The following is a 21,632-nucleotide window of genomic DNA, read 5'->3' as shown; positions in this document are numbered from 1 at the left end:
GCGAAAACTATTCGGACGACGACGACGCCAACGTGATACCAATATACGACCAAAAAATTTTCAATTTTTGCGGTCGTATAAAAACGGCAAAATTTCTTTAAAAATTACCAATTTGAGGCCAGCAACCCAACAACTGGTTGACCAATTCATCTGAAAATTTCAGGGTAGATAGATACTGACTTGATAAACAATTTAACTCCCTTGTCAGATTTGCTCTAAATGCTTTGGTTTCAGAGTTATAAGCCAAAATCAACATTTTACCCCTATGTTCTATTTTTAGCCATGGCGGCCATCTTGGTTGGTTTGCTGGGTCAGCCCACACATTTTTTAAACTAGATACCCCAATGATGATTGTGGCCATAACAATACAAAATAAATTGCTTCGCTGAGTGCAGCTGGATACAACTGCAGAGGTCCAACCCTGAACAGTTAGGACAAAACTGGACACAATATCGGCGCTTTATACAGGTCTGAATTTGAATTATAATTAAATATTTGACATACAATAGGTTTTTGACACAGAATAACTGTAGTCAAAGAATTAAGAATTGGTTATATGATTTGAATCTATATACAGATGTACTTTTTTTTGCTTTTGTCCAATACACTATACTGTTGCGAATTGATCCTCCCCCCCTCCCCCCCCCCTTAAAAAAAGTTTACCCTCCCCCTTTTTTTGCTTTTGTGCAATACACTATGTTGTTGCGTATTTATTAACCAACACCAACACCCCACCCCTAAATTAACCTAGTTTTTCCCCCTTTTTTGCCCCTAATTTCCTAAATTGTTTCAGCCAGAACCCCCCCAAAGTCAATCCTTAACATCTCTTTGTGGCATTGAAACTTGTTGTATAATTTCAAAGAGATTCATTCATACACTTAAACACAAGTTATTGTCTGGATACTACAAAAACGCTTATTTGGGCCCCTTTCTGGAAATCAAAATCAATCCCAACCTTCCTTTAGTGGTATTGAACCTTCTGGTAAAAATTTATAGAGATCCATTCACTTAACCTAAAGTTATTGTCCTGAAACTAAATGCGTCTTCGGACGACGACCACATGATAGCATTATTTGATGCATAAAAATTTTTGTGGTTATATAAAAATTTGAATCTACTTTAGATTATGTCATTTGAAATTTGTGAATGCAAGAAAAATAATTCAAAACCAAATTTCTTTTTAACCTTTCATGGGTAAAGATTACATCAACATGATCTATTTGAATTTGCAGTGAACTTGAATTATACATATTATTATTGTGATTTTAGTTATTTCCCTTTGTCCATAACCAGAAGCTGAAGGTAAAAAAGATTGATAGGGCAAAAAATAAAATATTGTTTGTTTCCCCTCACCTGACCGACCTGGTAAAATCACCACGACCCGAAAATTTTTATTGGCCATTCTTGTCCATTATTTTTTTTTGCTATGTTGGTTATTTGGTTATTGGTGATATCTTTCCAATGCTGTAGTCGAGGAGCGTTGGGTGTTTGTGATACCTTTCCAATGCTGTAATCAACGAGCATTTTAAATCAAGGTATTTTTGCACTGAAGCTTCTACATGATTCAAAATCAAGGAAAACAAACAAAATGCTTTGCCACATGATTTATTTGTGTGTAAGGGTGATCTTTTTTAAAAATATCAAAAAACCAGGTGCTCCGCAGGGAGCAGCTTTATACGACCGCAGAGGTCGAACCCTGAACAGTTGGGGCAAGTATGGACAAAACATTCAAGCGTGATACAGCTCTGAATTTGGATTGTGATCAAATTTTTGACATTACATGGGTTTTTTTTACACAAAACAAATGTCAAGATTTTACAAATCAATTAAAGATTTCTTCTTCAAACTTTTTAAATCTAAAATTAAATAGTTGACACAGCATAGGTTTCTGACACAGAATGAATGTGGTCTAATGAACTTAAAAGTTTTTTTTTTGCCTTGGAGCAATTCACTATGCTGTTGAATATTAATCCTCTCAAAAAAATGTTTGAAGAAATTTTCTTTTTATTTATGAAATCTGAAATGAGAAAAATTTAACCCCCCCCCCTTTTTTTTCACATCCCCGTTTCCCTTTTTCCAAAACTGATATCAATTCAAATTTCTTATGGAGTTTGCAACAATAACTACTCTTTTAAATACATCATAAAATATTAAAATGTAAAATAAAGTGCTTGTTATCACTGAATGGTAAAGATTGGTTGGTAGTAAAAGTGAATATACATTGTTTATTGTATAAAACAATAAAAAAAACTTCATCAGCAACATTTTATTTTGGCAAATTTCCAATGAAGTTATTTACATAAAGTTATTGGCAAATAAAAATAGAAAATGACATCATAGTCATGTCTGGCAAATGTCCAGCATACATTATCTAAAAACATTTTAGATCAGATAAGGAAAAAAAGCTTCATCAGCAACATTTTATATTGGCAAATTTCCAATGAAGTTATTTACATAAAGTTATTGGCAAATAAAAATAGAAAATGACATCATAGTCATGTCTGGCAAATTTCCAACATATATTATCAACTACTATTCTATACAAAGAAAGATAACTCCAATTGAAAATTAATTGCTATTGCACAATATTGTGCAATTAGATATTTCTTGCTATTGTGCAATACTGTGCAATTGAAAATTTCTTGCTATTGCACAATACTTGATATGGAATCCTGATTTGGACCAACTTGAAAACTGGGCCCATAATCAAAAATCAAAGTACATATTTAGATAAAGCATATCAAATAAGCCAAAGAATTTAATTTTTGTTAAAATCAAACTTAGTTTAATTTTGGACCCTTTGGACCTTAATGTAGACCAATTTGAAAACTGGACCAAAAATTAAGAATCTACATACACAGTTAGATTTGGCATATCAAAGAACCCATTTATTCAATTTTTGATGAAATCAAACAAAGTTTAATTTTGGACCCCCATTTGGACCAACTTGAAAACTAGGCCAATAATTAAAAATCTAAGTACATTTTTAAATTCAGCATATCAAAGAACCCCAAGGATTCAATTTTTGTTAAAATCAAACTAAGTTTAATTTTGGACCCTTTGGACCTTAATGTAGACCAATTTGAAAACAGGACCAAAAATTAAGAATCTACATACATAGTTAGATTCGGCATATCAAAGAACCCCAATTATTCAATTTTTGATGAAATCACTAAAGTTCAATTTTGGACCCTTTGGGCCCCTTATTCCTAAACTGTTAGGACCAAAACTCCCAAAATCAAACCCAACCTTCCTTTTATGGTCATAAACCTTGTGTTTAAATTTCATAGATTTCTATTTACTTATACTAAAGTTATGGTGCGAAAACCAAGAAACATGCTTATTTGGGCCCCTAAATCCTAAACTGTTGGGACAAAAACTCCCAAAATCAATCTCAACCTTCCTTTTGTGTTCATAAACCTTGTGTTTAAATTTCATAGATTTCTGTGTACTAATACTTAAGTTATTGTACGAAAACCAAAAATAATGCTTATTTGTGCCCCTTTTTGGCCCCTAATTCATAAACTGTTGTGACCTCAACTCCAAAAATCAATCCCAACCTTCCTTTTGTGGTCATAAACCTTGTGTTAAAATTTCATTGATTTCTATTTACTTATACTAAAGTTATTGTGCGAAAACCAAGAATAATGCTTATTTGGGCCCTTTTTTGGCCCTTAATTCCTAAACTGTTGGAACCAAAACTCCCAAAATCAATCCCAACCTTCCTTTTGTGGTCATAAACCTTGTGTTAAAATTTCATTGATTTCTATTTACTTATACTAAAGTTATTGTGCGAAAACCAAGAATAATGCTTATTTGGGCCCTTTTTTGGCCCTTAATTCCTAAACTGTTGGAACCAAAACTCCCAAAATCAATCCCAACCTTCCTTTTGTGGTCATAAACCTTGTGTCAAAATTTCATAGATTTCTATTCACTTAAACTAAAGTTATAGTGCGAAAACCAAGAAAATGCTTATTTGGGCCCTTTTTGGCCCCTAATTCCTAAAATATTGGGATCAAAACTCCCAAAATCAATCCCAACCTTCCTTTTGTGGTCATAAACCTTGTGTTAAAATTTCATTGATTTCTATTCACTTTTACTAAAGTTAGAGTGCGAAAACTAAAAGTATTAGGACGACGACGACGACGACGACGCCAACGTGATAGCAATATACGACCAAAAAATTAAAATTTTTGCGGTCGTATAAAAACTGAAGCATCTTTCAACCCGCTTATTGCATCTTGATTTGCTTTGTGTCTAACATCAGTTCCTGTTTAAAGGATAAAATCTTAAAGACTTTGAGTAAAAATGGTCCGACTCATGCTTTAAAATCTATCTTCTTTGTCTTTGAACAGGTTTGGCACAAGTCAGGAACTGTGGGATACATGTATTCCCTGCTTTCAGGGAACGTCCCTGTTTTCTGGTGTAAAACAAACCCAGTTTAAATGGGGTTTCCTTTTTTAATTTATGGCATGAAAATTACAAAAGGGCATGTTATAACTGCATCAGTAGAATTCGTAAATACTTATTAAAAGTATTTTAGGAAATACAAAACATGAATATAAAGTGAAGCCTTGTTTCTTCTAGAACTCGAAAAAAAAACATACAAATCTTTGTTTAGGAATTAGTTGTCCAAGCGGCATGATCCAGGTGTAACTGAACATAACTGAATTATGTTCACTTCTATTGAAAATTTTTATTCATTTAATTTTAATTCCCAAGTGATTAACATACATGTATCTTTTTGTCATTTCATAATTGATGATCAAGGTATGAATTGGTGAACAAAGGAATTGTTTTGTTGTGAGTTATGCATCAAATTAGACTTGAAATAAGCTTGATTTTTTAACTTAAAAAACACTTGCTATCATTAAGCATTGTTATCACAAGTAGAATGTGCGCTTTTGTAGATTTCATTACATTAAATGAATAGGAAAAAAAAGGAGGTCCCTGTATACTGTTTTTTTTAACACCTTTTAAAACTGAGGTGTACATTGAATTAGAATACAGGGAATACCCCACTTTTCATGACTTGAGCCTTACCTGAAACGGCTGTTGAATTTTGTACAAATTCAATATAGACCCGGTGCTCCGCAGGGCGCAGCTTTATACGACCGCAGAGGTCGAACCCTGAACAGTTGGGGCAAGTATGGACAAAACATTCAAGCGTGATACAGCTCTGAATTTGGATTGTGATCAAATTTTTGACATTACATGGTTTTTTTTTACACAAAACAAATGTCAAGATTTTACAAATCAATTAAAGATTTCTTCTTCAAACTTTTTAAATCTAAAATTAAATAGTTGATCATGACACAGCATAGGTTTCTGACACAGAACGAATGTGGTCTAATGAACTTAAAAGTTTTTTTTTGCCTTTGAGCAATTCACTATGCTGTTGAATATTAATCCTCTCAAAAAAATGTTTGAAGAAATTTTCTTTTTATTTATGAAATCTGAAATGAGAAAAATTTAACCCCCCCCCCCCCCCCCCCCCCCTTTTTTTTCACATCCCCGTTTCCCTTTTTCCAAAACTGATATCAATTCAAATTTCTAATGGAGTTTGCAACAATAACTACTCTTTTAAATACATCATAAAATTTTAAAATGTAAAATAAAGTGCTTGTTATCACTGAATGGTAAAGATTGGTTGGTAGTAAAAGTGAATATACATTGTTTATTGTATAAAACAATAAAAAAAACTTCATCAGCAACATTTTATATTGGCAAATTTCCAATGAAGTTATTTACATAAAGTTATTGGCAAATAAAAATAGAAAATGACATCATAGTCATGTCTGGCAAATGTCCAACATACATTATCTAAAAACATTTTAGATAAGATAAGGAAAAAAAGCTTCATCAGCAACATTTTATATTGGCAAATTTCCAATGAAGTTATTTACATAAAGTTATTGGCAAATAAAAATAGAAAATGACATCATAGTCATGTCTGGCAAATTTCCAACATATATTATCAACTACTATTCTATACAAAGAAAGGTAACTCCAATTGAAAATTAATTGCTATTGCACAATATTGTGCAATTAGATATTTCTTGCTATTGTGCAATACTGTGCAATTGAAAATTTCTTGCTATTGCACAATACTTGATATGGAATCCTGATTTGGACCAACTTGAAAACTGGGCCCATAATCAAAAATCAAAGTACATATTTAGATAAAGCATATCAAATAAGCCAAAGAATTTAATTTTTGTTAAAATCGAACTTAGTTTAATTTTGGACCCTTTGGACCTTAATGTAGACCAATTTGAAAACGGGACCAAAAATTAAGAATCTACATACACAGTTAGATTTGGCATATCAAAGAACCCATTTATTCAATTTTTGATGAAATCAAACAAAGTTTAATTTTGGACCCCCATTTGGACCAACTTGAAAACTAGGCCAATAATTAAAAATCTAAGTACATTTTTAAATTCAGCATATCAAAGAACCCCAAGGATTCAATTTTTGTTAAAATCAAACTATGTTTAATTTTGGACCCTTTGGACCTTAATGTAGACCAATTTGAAAACAGGACCAAAAATTAAGAATCTACATACATAGTTAGATTCGGCATATCAAAGAACCCCAATTATTCAATTTTTGATGAAATCACACAAAGTTCAATTTTGGACCCTTTGGGCCCCTTATTCCTAAACTGTTAGGACCAAAACTCCCAAAATCAAACCCAACCTTCCTTTTATGGTCATAAACCTTGTGTTTAAATTTCATAGATTTCTATTTACTTATACTAAAGTTATGGTGCAAAAACCAAGAATAATGCTTATTTGGGCCCTTTTTTGGCCCTTAATTCCTAAACTGTTGGAACCAAAACTCCCAAAATCAATCCCAACCTTCCTTTTGTGGTCATAAACCTTGTGTCAAAATTTCATAGATTTCTATTCACTTTTACTAATGTTAGAGTGCGAAAACTAAAAGTATTCGGACGACGATGACGACGACGACGCAGGACGACGTCGCCAACGTGATAGCAATATACGACCAAAAAATTAAAATTTTTGCGGTCGTATAAAAACCATATCAAGGAATAAAATAAAACAATTTGCCTACCTACCTACCCATACCCTAACAACCTCAGTCAGGAGAGGGGAAACAAAGATATTTTTAATGTTGGCCTAAAACACAATGCTACCGTAGTTACTTTCTGAAACTTGTATCATGTTTTTTTTGTAAAAACATGCACATTGCATCATTTTGTAAATCGGATTTATATCTGGGCATAATTTTTTACAAAATATAAGATAATAAATAATATTGCCTATACATTTCTAGGAATATGATTGACTGAAAGCGTCCACGTGGAGACTGTGTATATTCCTGATAGAACAAAATGGTACTGAGCAAAAATCTGAATGGTTTCAACAGATGAAAATTGAAATAAATTCATAAAACATTAAATCTAACAAGTTGTTATTGTTGGCATCTGTTTTTGTAGGATCAATGGAAGTAGTTTCTTAATGCTAATGGTATTGAAGACTTGCTCATTTGGGTAGTTCACTAGTCTAAATTTCACTAGTTAAGATAGTCGGTAAGATAAATTTATTACATAGTGTGCTAGTGATGTAATACAGTATATATGGGGTCAGTAAATTCCATATGGGGATTCGAGTTTCGGTGTGACCCCATATATACCATATTTAGTCACTAGCACACTATGTTACTAATAATACATGGATGACAAGAGGCTGTCACAACGACAGCAAACCGGATTTATTAACATTTATTTGTGTCCTGGCAATATCACAAGAACCATTACTGATGAATGGTGAAAGTGAAAATCGTCAATATCAAATTTGACCTCCATTTTGTCATCAGTATCAACATATTAAAATTTGAAAAGCTTAGATTGAATGGTTCATGAGTAAATGCAACAACCTGAATGGAAACGCCATTTTAGGATCTTTCAAGAACCATAACTCCTGAACGGTAAAAGTCAAAATCGTCATTATTGAACTTGACCTCTATTTTGTCATCAGTAACAACATATTAAAATTTCAAAAGCTTTGGTTGAATGGTTCATGAGAAAATGCACGGACACGACGGGAAAAACCATTTTTCAATCTTTCAAGAACCATAACTCCTGAACGGTAAAAGTCAAAATCGTCATTATTGAACTTGACCTCCATTTTGTCATCAGTAACAGCATATTAAAATTTCGGAAGCTTTGGTAGAACAGTTCATGCATAAATGCACGGACACGACTGGAAACTCCATTTTTCAATCTTTCAAGAACCATAACTCCTGAACGGTAAAAGTCAAATTCGTCATTATTGAACTTGACCTCCATTCTTTCATTAGTAACAACATATTAAAATTTGGGAAGCTTTGGTAGAACAGTTCATGCGTAAATGCACGGACAACTCCATTTTTCAATCTTTCAAGAACCGTAACTCCTGAACGGTAAAAGTCAAAATCGCCATTATTGAACTTGACCTTCGTATAGTTGTCAGGAATAACATATTAAAATTTTAAAAGCTTTGGTTGAACGGTTCATGAGTTAATGCACGGACAACATTTGATTGCCGCCCGCCCGCCCGACAGCCCGACCGCCCGCCCGCCGTACATCCCCAAATCAATAACCGACATTTTTGTCACAAAAATCCGGTTAAAAATTGAAGGATGTGTTAGACTTGTTTAACTTTTTTCTATGTGACCTGGTGACTGGATTAAGAATTTATTTATTTAATCTAAATTGTCATTAGCATTTTCTGAAAAGTAATTAACAAGCATTTTGTGAGTAAACTTTAAATTAAAGACAAATTTTCATAAAGTAGTCGAATGTGGCAGATTTTATATATCCAAATGGATCTCTTTTGTGTATAAGAATAAATTCCACTGAAAAAAATTTAACAGAAAGATAATAAATTTGTAGATACATGTAGATCTTTCTCAGCATTTATTTGCATCTCTGCCCACCAGCGAAAGCATTTTGAAAAAAATCCACAAACATGGGGAACAATTGCATTGAAAAGAAAATGTCAAGCAGAGGCTGCTCTGGCTCCCAAAAAGTTGGAGCCAGAAAAATCGCCAGCTTCTATATTTTGTCGCCAGTTATGAAAATTTGGAGCAAACTTTAGAACCAGCTACAGTCTTTATTTCTTCTACAAAAATTTAAACTATGTTTAATTTAAATTTCTTATGCACTCAGCCTGCACTTTACTTCATTTAACATGTAATACTATTATACTTAAGTAAGTTATTGCAGAGGGTTTTTATACATACAACATGTACAACAAAACAACATGTGTACTTTTTTTTGTACTATTTTCTTTTGTCAGTATTTCATATGTACAAGAATATAAATTAGATTATGGTCTGTATATATGCTACAGAATAGAGAAAATGTCTTTGAATTAAAATATAAAGAATAAGTAAAAATGGGTAGTTGAATAAAGAAAACAAAATAAGGTGTTTAACTTTACAGAATAGTGAAAATTTGTATAAAAAAATAAAGAATCTGCAATATTTAACATTTTCTCCAAAGATCCCAAAAGTTTTTTCCAACCCACCCAGTAGAATTTTTTTAGGCTCTACCAATTTTTTTTCTACTACAGGTTCATACTAATAAATAGTCTAAATGTTTTTATAAAGGCAATACTATATATTTGAAATATCTTATACATATAGCTTGTTTCTGATTATGATGGAAATAATAAAGGAATTAATTAATTTATTTATGAAATACACATTAATAAACCACATCGAGTGTTTCAGAATTAAAATCCATTTAGCCATGTCTTTTCAGATATATTTGTAATATTATGAAGAAGAAAAAAAGCAACCCCCTTTTTTTTCTATTTTACACCCCCTACATGTAGAGTATTAAAGTATCATCAGTTTCACCCCAAAAAATAATTTAAATTATGATTTTTTTCATGAATAATTCTTAGCAGTCAATCAAAATGAAATTCTTACTGTCTATAAATAACAATGAAATGACTGTTTCCTATTAAGGGGGTTTCCAAAATTTTCCCACCAAAAGCACATGGCTTTCAACAATTGTAAACAAAGCATTCAATTTGTGATCATCGGTTACAGCTTTATTTAATTTAATTTGAATATAGATATTCATATAAGGTACAGTCATGCAATGTTTTTACTCTCGTCTGGATTAAAATTAGTTTTAAAGATCAATTAAAAAAAATAAAATAATCTTTGTCATCAAAACAAGACAATCTGAAATATATTGAGACCCATGAATTTTTTGAACTCTGCTACAGAGGTCAAAGTTACATCATTTTTCAAACCTATGATGTGTATTCTCTGTTACAATTAATCAACTGCGCTTGATATAAATATTTCAATAAATTAACGATGTCAAACATACAATTTCAAAAGGTAAAATTTACACTGCAAAAGGTTTACTTTTTATTTTTCACGGAGGGATATTTGAAGCCGTGTAAGGCTATAATATTTAATTTATCATTGAAACAATTTAAACAAATGAAATAGACAAAATCGGGACTGACCATTTCCATTTGAATCAATTAATGTGGATGATCATTAATGACCCATCCGATAAATGGATTACCTGTAACAACAGATTATGACACCTCAACCTGTTGTAACTTGATTAGCTTGGGGTCGTAAATGAAGTCATAAACTTGTCGCCAGGTAAAATTTTGTACAATTTATTTTTTTAACTTTTACCAATTAAAATGAATATCGATATTGTCAAGAAATGAAAACTTTTACATAAGAAAGCGTATGCGCCAGAAATATCGCCAGCAGCCGTATTTTGTCGCCAGATGAAATAAAAAATCGAAATGGCGACATTGGCGACGCACAGCGCGGTCCCTGTCAAGTGCACGTCTTTATGTACATGTAATGTATTGAATATTTTGTCTTGAAAAGGTACAAAACAAAAACATCAACTCGCTTCAGATTCTTTCATTTTTATATAAAAAGGCCACAAGTTGTATCAAGGCTACAGGTTGACTTTGTAACATCAAAAATTCACAGTACTAAAAAATGAAATATATTTGTCAGGTGAAATGCCTTTCTTATAATGAGTCACAAAATCAGAGTATGTGTCTTAGAATAGCAAATTTTTACTGATAGAACTTGACGACAGACTTTTCACTTGATCTTAAAAATGCATTTCTTCGAAAAAAAAATTAATTTTTTGTGTGTGATATCTAGGATTTATAGTCTACAACCATCATCATCACTTAAATATATTAGTCTGCTCTTCCAAGAAATATTTGATTAGAATTTTTTTTAAATAAATGTTTTTGAACCTTAGAAAATTCCACCTGACAACTGATCAGATTCAGACAATACTTTTAAGTTGACTGAATGCAGACAAGTACATTAACTGATGCTCAATGATGGATTTGACTTTTCAAATTCGACTGGCATATACCATGTATACGGATTATTATGGTGCTGTGTGGATAAATTTATCAGTTTTCAAGAGGTTAATTGGCAGCGCGTCATCCCTACAATAGCTTCCGTTTTTACGATTGTAAAAATTACCTGGCGTGATGGGGAGATAATTTTGATGAAGTAGAATCCAGACTGAATTTTAATATTATCAAAAATTAAATTTTAGGAATAAACCGGTTGGGGATATCCATCAATGAGGGACATTTTCACAGAAAGCCTGTAATTTCAGCAAAAATTAGTGGAACAGAATGAAACTTAAACTCGATCTGTAACTCATCACAGTTAACTCACATATCAAAAATCAGCCCAATATCTGAAGGCGTTTAGAAAAAAACTCTGTATAATGGTTTGTTGCAGAATGACGGAATTACGGAAAGACGGAATTTCTGACAAGGGTAAAACTATACGGCACCGACAACTTCATTGCGGGGCCATAAAAATAGAGCATGTAGAGAATGTTTTTTAAGCTTTATTGTTTAAACTGATCTTTCAAACTAGAACTTAATCCAGAAGAAAGTTAAAACATTGCTTTAACTGTACCTTAAGCAGTCTTCACGACGAGCGGCAGCCCAGACAGCCCAGGCTGGTAAAATTGCTCTCGGCCTGTAAAAATCAGACCTACAGGACAACAGAATCTAACTAAAAATATTCAAAAATTGAGCTGCGGGCCTGTAGATTTAGCAGTTCAGCGTGAAGACTGCTTAAGTAGAATACATATATCCAAATTATATTAATTAAAGCTGTAATCCATGATCACAAATTGAATGCTATGTTCACAATTGTTGAAAGACATGTGCTTTTTGGCTGGAAAATTCGGGAACCGCTTAACAGGAAACAGTTACATTTCATTGTTATTTATAGACAGTAAGAATTTAATTTTGGAAATCATTTTGATTAACTGCTAAGATTTATTCATGACAAATTAATATTTTCTTGGGGTGAAACTGATAATACTTTAATAATCTACATCTGCCATGGTATTTTCTATCCAATAGACAAGGAATGTTAGCTACAAGTGAAAGTAATGTATATCATGTATATATTCATCATTAAACACCATTTAAGGTGGTACAGGGAGATAACTCTGTAAAATCAGCTAAACGTTTTAATTACGATGCGTTGTTTAGGGAATATTAAGCTTCTCAATGATCAATATTAGTGTTTGTCAAACTGTTATATATATATAACCAGTGTAATTTTTCTGATAAAATAGTTGGTTCAAATTTTTTGAAATTTTTACATTTTTATCAAAGGGTCAAAGTAAATACTTTGTCAAAATTTTATGAAAATTAAATAAGTTGGTACAAGTTTTTTTTAGTGGTACGAGTTGACGTTGGTACGAGTTTACAATGGTACGGGATAACTATAATTCATTCATATTGTTAAATAGATGTGTTTAATCGTTTCCTAGGCCTAAATTAAAATATTGTTTGTTTGCCATTCTCCTACCCAGAATTTTTTATGTGGGTAGGTAGGTAGGTAAATTATTCTATTTTTTTTCTGGAAAAATATATTGGATGTTTATATAATAGTATGAATGTAGGGAGCCTCATACATCTTTTATCTCTGCATATGCATGCATTTATGTGTCACTTGCTATAACCTTCATCTCTTATATATTCTTTTATTAGTGTATATCTGCTCTTTTTTTTCTTTATTGTGTTCTGCTAGATATATTCACTGCTATTATATATGCATCTTTTAATCCTTAATCACCCTCTGTAGTGTGCTTTCTGGCTTAGTAATACAACTGTATGGTGAGTGCTTGGTGTATTGAATGCATGTGGATCATTAACCAGTCACTCGTAGCACCAGAGAAACTGGGGGTTCCAGTTAGTATAACTGCACATTAAATATTGAATAACTTTTATCAACATTGTAGAAAAACATGAACATTTATACAAGTATTCTTAAGGACCTTTCTATTAAAATTCATGTACTTTGATCAAAATATATCTGTTTTAAAATTAAATGATTAATATCAATTTGGTCAATTCCAGTTCATTCTTCAAAGTATTAACATTTACACTGCTAAATTTACTATTACATCACAAGAAGTAAAAATCACGGTTGAACAACCAACAGAAGAAGTAGAAATCATTGTTGAACAACCAACAGAAGTAGAAAACATAGTTGAAGTTCCACCATCTTTCAGAAAATGTCTACTGAAAACCAATGTACCTGAATTTAAATGGAATAGATCTACTGTATAATCAAGACAAAAAAAATGAAAATAAATTGCACCTGCATGTATTAAACATTATTGACCAGAAAATATAAATTAATAAATAAATATCACACCTAAATAAAAAAAAAAAAAACATATTTAAAAAACAATATTGTGCATCTATCATGTCTATAAACAAAACTGAAAATAATCCAAAAGAGTATAAAATCATTCATATTATACTGTCATATAAATGTTGAATGTAAAATTTCAAATTATAAAAAAAAAAAAACTTAATATATTAAAACAAAATATCAAACTTAATAAATATATAAATAAAAATGTAAATATATTAAACTTAATAAAATTTCAAAATATCAAACTAAAACAAATAAATTAATTAAGTCTTAAATCTCTGTCAGACACAATTACATTTCCTAAAATGCAATCTTGATATAATACTGTCATAAAATATAACTTTTTAAACCATATCTAAAGTATTAAAGACAAACATCACAAACTGCAATAAATTGTCAAAAAGTAACAACAATCATTTCAATATCTGAACCTATAGCCAAGGTTTATAAAAATATTAGAAGATTTTTAATTGGACTTCTTTTCATAGCCTCTTTGCCTAAATCCTGACAATCACAACAAATTGGTAATACCACTTTAAACTTTTTTAACAAGTCATGGTCCTTTTCACCAGCTTCACCACAGTGACAACAAATGTTTTTGTTTACATTTACTGTATTTGTGTCAGCATAATATGGAAATTCTATATGTGACCTACAGTCCAACTGCATATGAACACATATCACCCCCTGCAAGATGTCACCTACAAAAAGATATATGTTTTAAATTTCTGACACAATTTCATTTTAAAAGTAAAGTCTAGAATATAACTTGCTATGTTTAAACTAAATTACTCAAATTTTTTGTTTCTAGTGTTTATACATTAAACTTATTACACAATTTTTTTTTAAATATTAATATTTTCTTTATTTAAACATTTAACAGTGTTTTAATAATTCTGACTGTATATTCTGTCATTTTTAATAGAAAATGTTGTGATGTTAGGACTTTTTGTCTGACAAAGAGAGAACAACCTCAGGGTCAAAAACTAACAGTTGCAATGACATTTTATAAAACGAAGTATTTACTTCTTCAGTGCATGTTTAATATGTCTGGTACATAGTTGCAGTTACTTGCATGTGCATTTACTCCATTTTTTTCAGAATGTTTAAAAAAACATGACATGTTACATACCTTCTGGTATTATATCTGCACCACAAGAATAATCATACTTTTCAAGGATTCGTGAATTCGTATTTGAATGAAGTTTGAGTGTCAAATGTTCCTTTTCTATGGCGGTATCAACTTCTTCACTAATTTCTGTGGTTCCTATCACATAGTCAATGATGTCCTCCCATGTCTGTTTTACTGATGATTTGATTATTTTGTTTTTTATAATTGTTTTTGAGTACCGGTAAGTGCCATTTCTTTCCTCCACACTGGCACATAATGCAATTTCCATGCCTCTACCTCCGTGTCGTGTTGTTCTATTTGTAAATTAATATTAAACTTGTATACCTTCGAAACATTTCAATGTACTACCGGAAATCAAAACCACATGTAACCCGGAAATCAGCACTCGATTCTAAACGGCAACCCGCAAAATTCCGGAATAAAAAAAAAAAATGTTTTCAAAAACGGCAATAAAATTATTTGGGTCACGGCGATTTTTTGGGGTCGGTCGGCTGACAGCAAACAAACAATATTTTAATTTAGGCCCCATGTTGTGTCTTGTCATTGGCGGATTCAAGGGGGGGGAGGGGGTGGGTTCTGGGGGTTTGATGGACGATCAATGCATTTGAATGAAACCCCCCTTTACTCTGGGTTGGGAACACCCTCCCCCCTTTTTAAAATGGCTGGATCCTCCCCTGCTTGTGTACTTTTATTTGTCTTATTTCTATCTAAATTTGTCTTATTTCTATTTATAATGAGTTTGACTGTCCATCTGGATCACAGGCACTTGTCTCAGAAAAAAAATTCCTATATACCTTAATATAACACAAGGTACTTAACTTGCATTTTAGAAAAATGTCAGGCGGTGGCGAAATTCCGTTATATGCTGCTTTCAAGGCTGACAACCTGACTAAAACTTGTTATATCGTAAACCTAAATTGATTTATCTTTACAATGGTGTATAACACACCTACATTTGTTGTCAGAATCATCCGTAGCAATCCTACCAAAGTATGTCAATCGTAATAATTTTGCTAACCGCTGAAAAATTGGCATTAAACATTCATATATAGTACATTCATGTTTATCTAATGATTTATTTATTAAGGCAAATAATTTATATGCTATCAAGGTTTCAAAAGCAATGCATATATCAATGTATATTTTTTTATGGTGAGTCTGCAGTGGTACAAGTTCCCAATGATTGCAGTTGTTCTACTTTGTAGTTTACCTTGGTTTTATTTGACTGCTAGAAGTTTAATTTGACTTAGTATGAACATGTAATAGTATGAATGGACTGATTTCCCTGGAAAGAAAACTGAGTTTGTGTTCTATAGTACAAAAGTTATGAGACACGAATCAGACAAATGTTCACTACAACAGGGATCAAAGGTGAGGTCTGACTGACCTGCCCATAGTAAATGTAAATGATTTGTTATTTTGTCCCATACATGTGTACATATGAATATATATAATTTAGGGGTGGGGATCTCAACGGTTTTCAAGTTCTCAAACAGGTAGGGGTAGGCAGAGGATTTAGGTGGGCAGGGGGCCCGGCCCCCCCTTTTTGGGAAAAAAATTGGTTGCTTATATAGGGAATCACTGAAGCGTGACTGGAGCAGGGCCCTCTTAGGTCAGTCAGTGGGCCCCACTTATGAAAATTTCAGGTTCTGCCACTGGGGGTAGGGTGACCCTAGGGACTTCCCCTACATTTCATTTTATTTGTTATATTGTCCCATCCATGAATATATATGGTTTAGGGGTGGGGATCTCATTGGTTTCCAAGTTCTCAAACAGGAGGGGTAGGGTGACCCCAGGGACTCCCCCCTATATTTCATTTAATTAGTTATATTGGCCCATACATGAATATATATTGTTTTGGTGTGGGGATCTCGACCGTTTCCAAGTTCTCAAACAGGAGGGTTGGGGTGACCACAGGGACTTCCCCTATATTTCATTTGATTTGTTATATTGTCCCATACATGAGTGTAATGGTTTAGGGGTAAGGATCTTGACCATTTCCAAGTTCTCAAACAGGAGGATGAACAGTGACCTCAGGGACTCTCCCTATCTTTCATTTGAATTGTTATATTGTCCCGTACATGAATATATATGGTTAAGGGATGGCGATCTCAACGGGTTTCAAATTCTCAAACCCCGCCATCGTTCAAATGTCTTGCGCCATCGTCAAATGACTTGCACCATCGTTCAAATGTCTTGCGCCATAGTCAAATGACTTGCGCCATCGTTCAAAACTGTGATCGTTTTTATAGCCTGACGCCAATTTTTTTGGCAAATATAATCAAATGCATGTAATTGCATAACCTTCAGGCTTTCGTTATAGTATAATCCAGTTCTAACGCCTGAGGGATATCAGGATTAAGATCGCTAATCACTTGTACCTGAGCTTGTACAGGTAGATCAACAAAGCAGACAGGAGAATATTATCTGAAGATAGACGATTCATTTGTCGAATTACTTAATTAATTAAGTTTCCGCAAATGCTTATGATAATTCAGATTAAATAAATAAATTAAATAGTCCAGTTACAAAGTTTAACAAGTAGAACACGTGCTTTTATTTTGACTTACGCAATCAGCAGCCCCCTTTTTAAGAAGTACAAAATAAGACGTAAAACAGTAATTATTATTTCATCGCAAATAACTCGAGTACTGCTGTATTGTAACGATAATATAGAATTACTTTAAAGGTTAAAAAGTAAAAACTTTTAATATTTCCTGTAAATAAATATCGTATCGTAATTCCGAATTCATTTCGTAGTTTACAATCAAATTGATACATCCGCGTTTCCGGTTTTTATTCAGACTCGAAATGCATGTTGCATATAGCATCGATTTGCTAGATAAAGTCATTAAAAACCTTTTCATTTGACAACGTTCGCTTTACAAATCTTTTTAACCTTTTACAAAACCCGTACGACTCGTTTTGTCGTTGCTGCAAACCAGCCATAACGGTAATGGGTTCATGAATTCTGAATTTGACAATGTCCGTGAAAAATAAGCTCCACATGAATTTTAACCCCCATTACAATTACCAAAAATAGCAAGAAAACTACATTGGGACTTTCGTGATAGCTATTGGTCATTCTCGACTAAGGGAAAGGGAGGGGGCATGAGGGCTTGGCCTTTGAAGGGTTACAAATGGCAATTATTGAAAATATATATACTTTTATATAGTATTTATAATGAAAATTCAAATAAATATAATTTAAATAAGCAATGAATTAGCATGTTCACCTATCCTTATGTGGAGGGATGAAATACTTTCGATCTCGCTACACTGTACGGCATAGATACAGTTTATGATGGTGAAAGTTCCTCCATCGTTCAATTTTCATCCATGGAGATCCCTGCACTTTAAAAGCATCTCACATGCATTATCATCATTTATCATTTATAAAGAAAATTTAGACTGTGACCATGAACATGTATATTGTTAGATATACTGTTCCCAGCTGTCACATTGTATTGGATTTTTAAATTAAAATTTGTCAAAAAGTAATTTTGAGTTTCTGAATAAAACATTTTTCTGCTTTTTCTTTCTTTTACATTAATCTTTTGGTTTACAATTCTAGTGTTTATATTCATTTACCATGCATAGATGTATTTTTCCACCTGCTTGGATTTATTTTGTAAATGATCACCAAACCCGGAATTACCCTTACCCTCATCCGGAATCGGATCTGATATTGTAAAATTTTGTCTTCACAGCCGCCATTGTTATCTGGTTATGTGTTTACAGTGTTGTTTTTGTCAATCAGATACGATTTTACTCAAATTTATACAATATTTGTCGGCGATTTTCTGTATAAAGCTAGCGGTTGAACAAATTGAACATCGCTGTCATGAATAATAATGATAAAAATAAGTTTTTAGCTTGTTTAATTGGAGACTTTGGTGAACATGGTGAAAAGGTTTGCAAAGTAATTTCTTATTTTCTTTCAAGTGGAAGGTGACTACGTCGGGCGTAGCTAGAAACCAGCTATCCTATTCGAAATTCCGCTTGCAAAAGTGGAAGTCGCGGACCTCCGACCACTGCTAATTTGCACACCTGCCTCCAAATTGAAAAGCTACGAAAATTTCTTTTTCTAATTTGAAATTGCCGCCAACAGCATGAACAGTTGAACTTATTATATAATAGACTACTGACGTAGTTGTACTACGTATTGATGTCAAACAATATTCCTACGACTTTTGTCATTTGGGAAATCTAAACTACTTTTCTTAAGAGATTTTCAGCGATTAAATATTTCATACAATTGTTCTTTGACATCTTAGCTAAAAGCACAAGTCATAATGAACTACACAAGGAGTCTTAATAAGCACTACTTCCTATGTGTAACTTTAAAACTTTTGGATAAATCGACGATCATTTAAGGTTTTTCTGGTCATATTTTTTGTAATCCAGAATAAAAAGTATTAAAAAAGTATTCAATTAGTTATATATAACATAGTAGCGAGCTAGATAATAACAATGGCAAGTATTCAGCATTTATTGGGTAGAACACAAATCTAGGGTGCTCGCATAATGCAGCTTAACTGCATAAAAACTGTTTCAGAAAAAGTGGGTTTTTTTTGTCTGAATAGAACTTATCCCCCAGTTAGTAAAATTGTATAAAATACATGTACCTTGATAAAAACCTCACAAGTGTTATTTGTGGTATGTCTAATAAGTTACGAGTTTCCTATTTTAGATACAAAATTTCCCATGTCGTCGATGTCATTCAGACTCTCTCTTGACTTTACGTAGGAAAATAAAACAAGATCAGATAACTCCGATAATCATTTAGACTTTCCATAAGACTGACCAATCGGAAACCGAGATATATAAGGAGACGTGACACGTTTATTGCCAATTCATCAGCGGTTGGCAAAATAATTATGATTGACATACTTTAGTAGGATTGCTACGGGTGATTCCGACAACAAATGTAGGTGTGTTATACACCATTGTAAAGATAAATCAATTTAGGTTTACGATATAACAAGTTTTAGTCGGGTTGACAGCCTAGAAAGCAGCATATAACGGAATTTCGCCACCGCCTGACATTTTTTCTAAAATGCAAGTTAAGTACCTTGTGTTATATTAAGGTATCCAGGTGTAATGATAAGTCGTTATCCTCAGGCTATTTTTTTCTTATTTTTTCTGTACACTTAGCTTTCATTTTTTATTACCATGCATTGTCAAGCTTGGTAACTCATAATTATTTGTCAGTAACTAAATGTACAATGCTGTCCCATACTGAACCTTCTGACCTTGTTTGTTTACATTTAAATTTCAATGGCGTCAAAATCATGTGATGTCAATTCGTTCTACCCAATCAAATTGTTCTACTGTCAATTAGGGGATTTTCCAGTCTACGGCAATTACTTTATTTCTTTGTGGGATATTGCTTCAAAATAGTTTGCAATAATTTTGGGTTTTATTCAACAGGAAAACTCTTTTTTTGCCATCCCTTTTAACATCAATGGAATTCTGTATGAATATTTATCTACAGTCATGATGGTCAGAATATTGATCTTTTTATAATGAATAAAAAGAAAATTCTATGAAAAATAAATGTAAATTATTTTTCATTAACCTACTCTATAATCCTGTACAAAATTATGGCATGGGCATTGTTTTTTCAATTAGTTTTCCTTTCATTTTGGTTGGGCTTTTTTCGCGGGAAAGTCGCGAAAGACGTAAGGAGCATGTCATTTTAAAATTCCTAAAAATACGATTTGCTTGACCTGTATGGCCTGCCACAAGATTGATGACGCTGAATGGAATGTACACAAAGCAATGGAGGCCGGAAGTGGGATTTTGTGAAGTTCTAGAATGTTTTTAGACATTCGGAAGTCGGGATTGAAACGGGCATTAGAAATTTGGCATTTTTCAGCAATAATTGAGAACAACTATGAAAACTTACCTTCAGAAATGTTTTTTTGTTCAAAAGTGCAGAAAAAACGTATTCTACATTGTTTTTCTACGCCGGAAGTAGCGTAGTGACGTCAATGCGGAGTTTCCCCGTGTGTTAAGTTCAAACACAAATACCTAACGAACTGACAAGATGAACGATTTTAGACTACGGCAGGATATAAAGGAATTTTTTTTCTGAGACAAGTGCCTGTGATCTGGATTCGTATTTTTGTCAAAGTTTTCATTAAAAATATTCAAGTAATTCAACATTTTTTTATTTAGTTTACAAAAAAAAAAAAAACTATGAAACATTCGTATTTTTTAATATATTTTTAATGGTACGAGTGTGATACGAGCTCTGAGTGGTACGAGTTTACATGGTTACTTTTTTTAATTTTTACCCAATATAATATGATGATGTGATATACAGTAGCGTGATATATCACACATCACTGATAAGCTAAATTTACCTATCTAATATATACAGGGGTTTTTGGACTTTTTTTTCTTCCTGTTTGAGCTATTATTGACATCAAATCAAAACATGCACATGTAACCTCCTGCGGAAAGTCAATATGGCGCTTGGGAATGACCTTTCATGAAAGGTTTTACTAATAACCGCACATTAATATCGTTTTTGAACAAACCATAACGTCCATAAAATATAAAGACCCGATAGATACCACGATAGATACAAACTGTTTATTGACTAATGTATACAATACTATCTATTTTAGTAATATTCTAAAAAAAAATGTCGTCATTCACATCAAACGCTACTGTAACCAAATCTTTAGATGGACTTCTTCCATGCGCGTAGCTACGTTTACGTCAAAACCAGGGCCGTAACTAGCCCTTTTTAATACTGAGGCAAAAT

At 32.5% G+C, this 21,632-nt stretch overlaps 1 protein-coding gene across 1 annotated transcript in view; it reads right to left on the bottom strand.

Moving 5' to 3' along the window:
• LOC143079699 (uncharacterized) overlaps positions 1 to 21,338 on the bottom strand; it is a 123,381-nt gene extending 102,043 nt beyond the window's left edge. Inside the window, exon 1 of the mRNA XM_076255202.1 lies at positions 21,226 to 21,338. The gene's annotated coding sequence lies outside the window, so the exon portion shown is untranslated. The remainder of the gene's footprint in view (positions 1 to 21,225) is intronic.
• Positions 21,339 to 21,632: the final 294 nt, after the last annotated feature.

This window comes from Mytilus galloprovincialis, chromosome 6, assembly GCF_965363235.1.
Source record: "Mytilus galloprovincialis chromosome 6, xbMytGall1.hap1.1, whole genome shotgun sequence".
NCBI lineage: Eukaryota > Metazoa > Mollusca > Bivalvia > Mytilida > Mytilidae > Mytilus > Mytilus galloprovincialis.
Note: the sequence above shows the minus strand (reverse complement) of the source record. Positions and strands in the feature narration are given on the sequence as shown.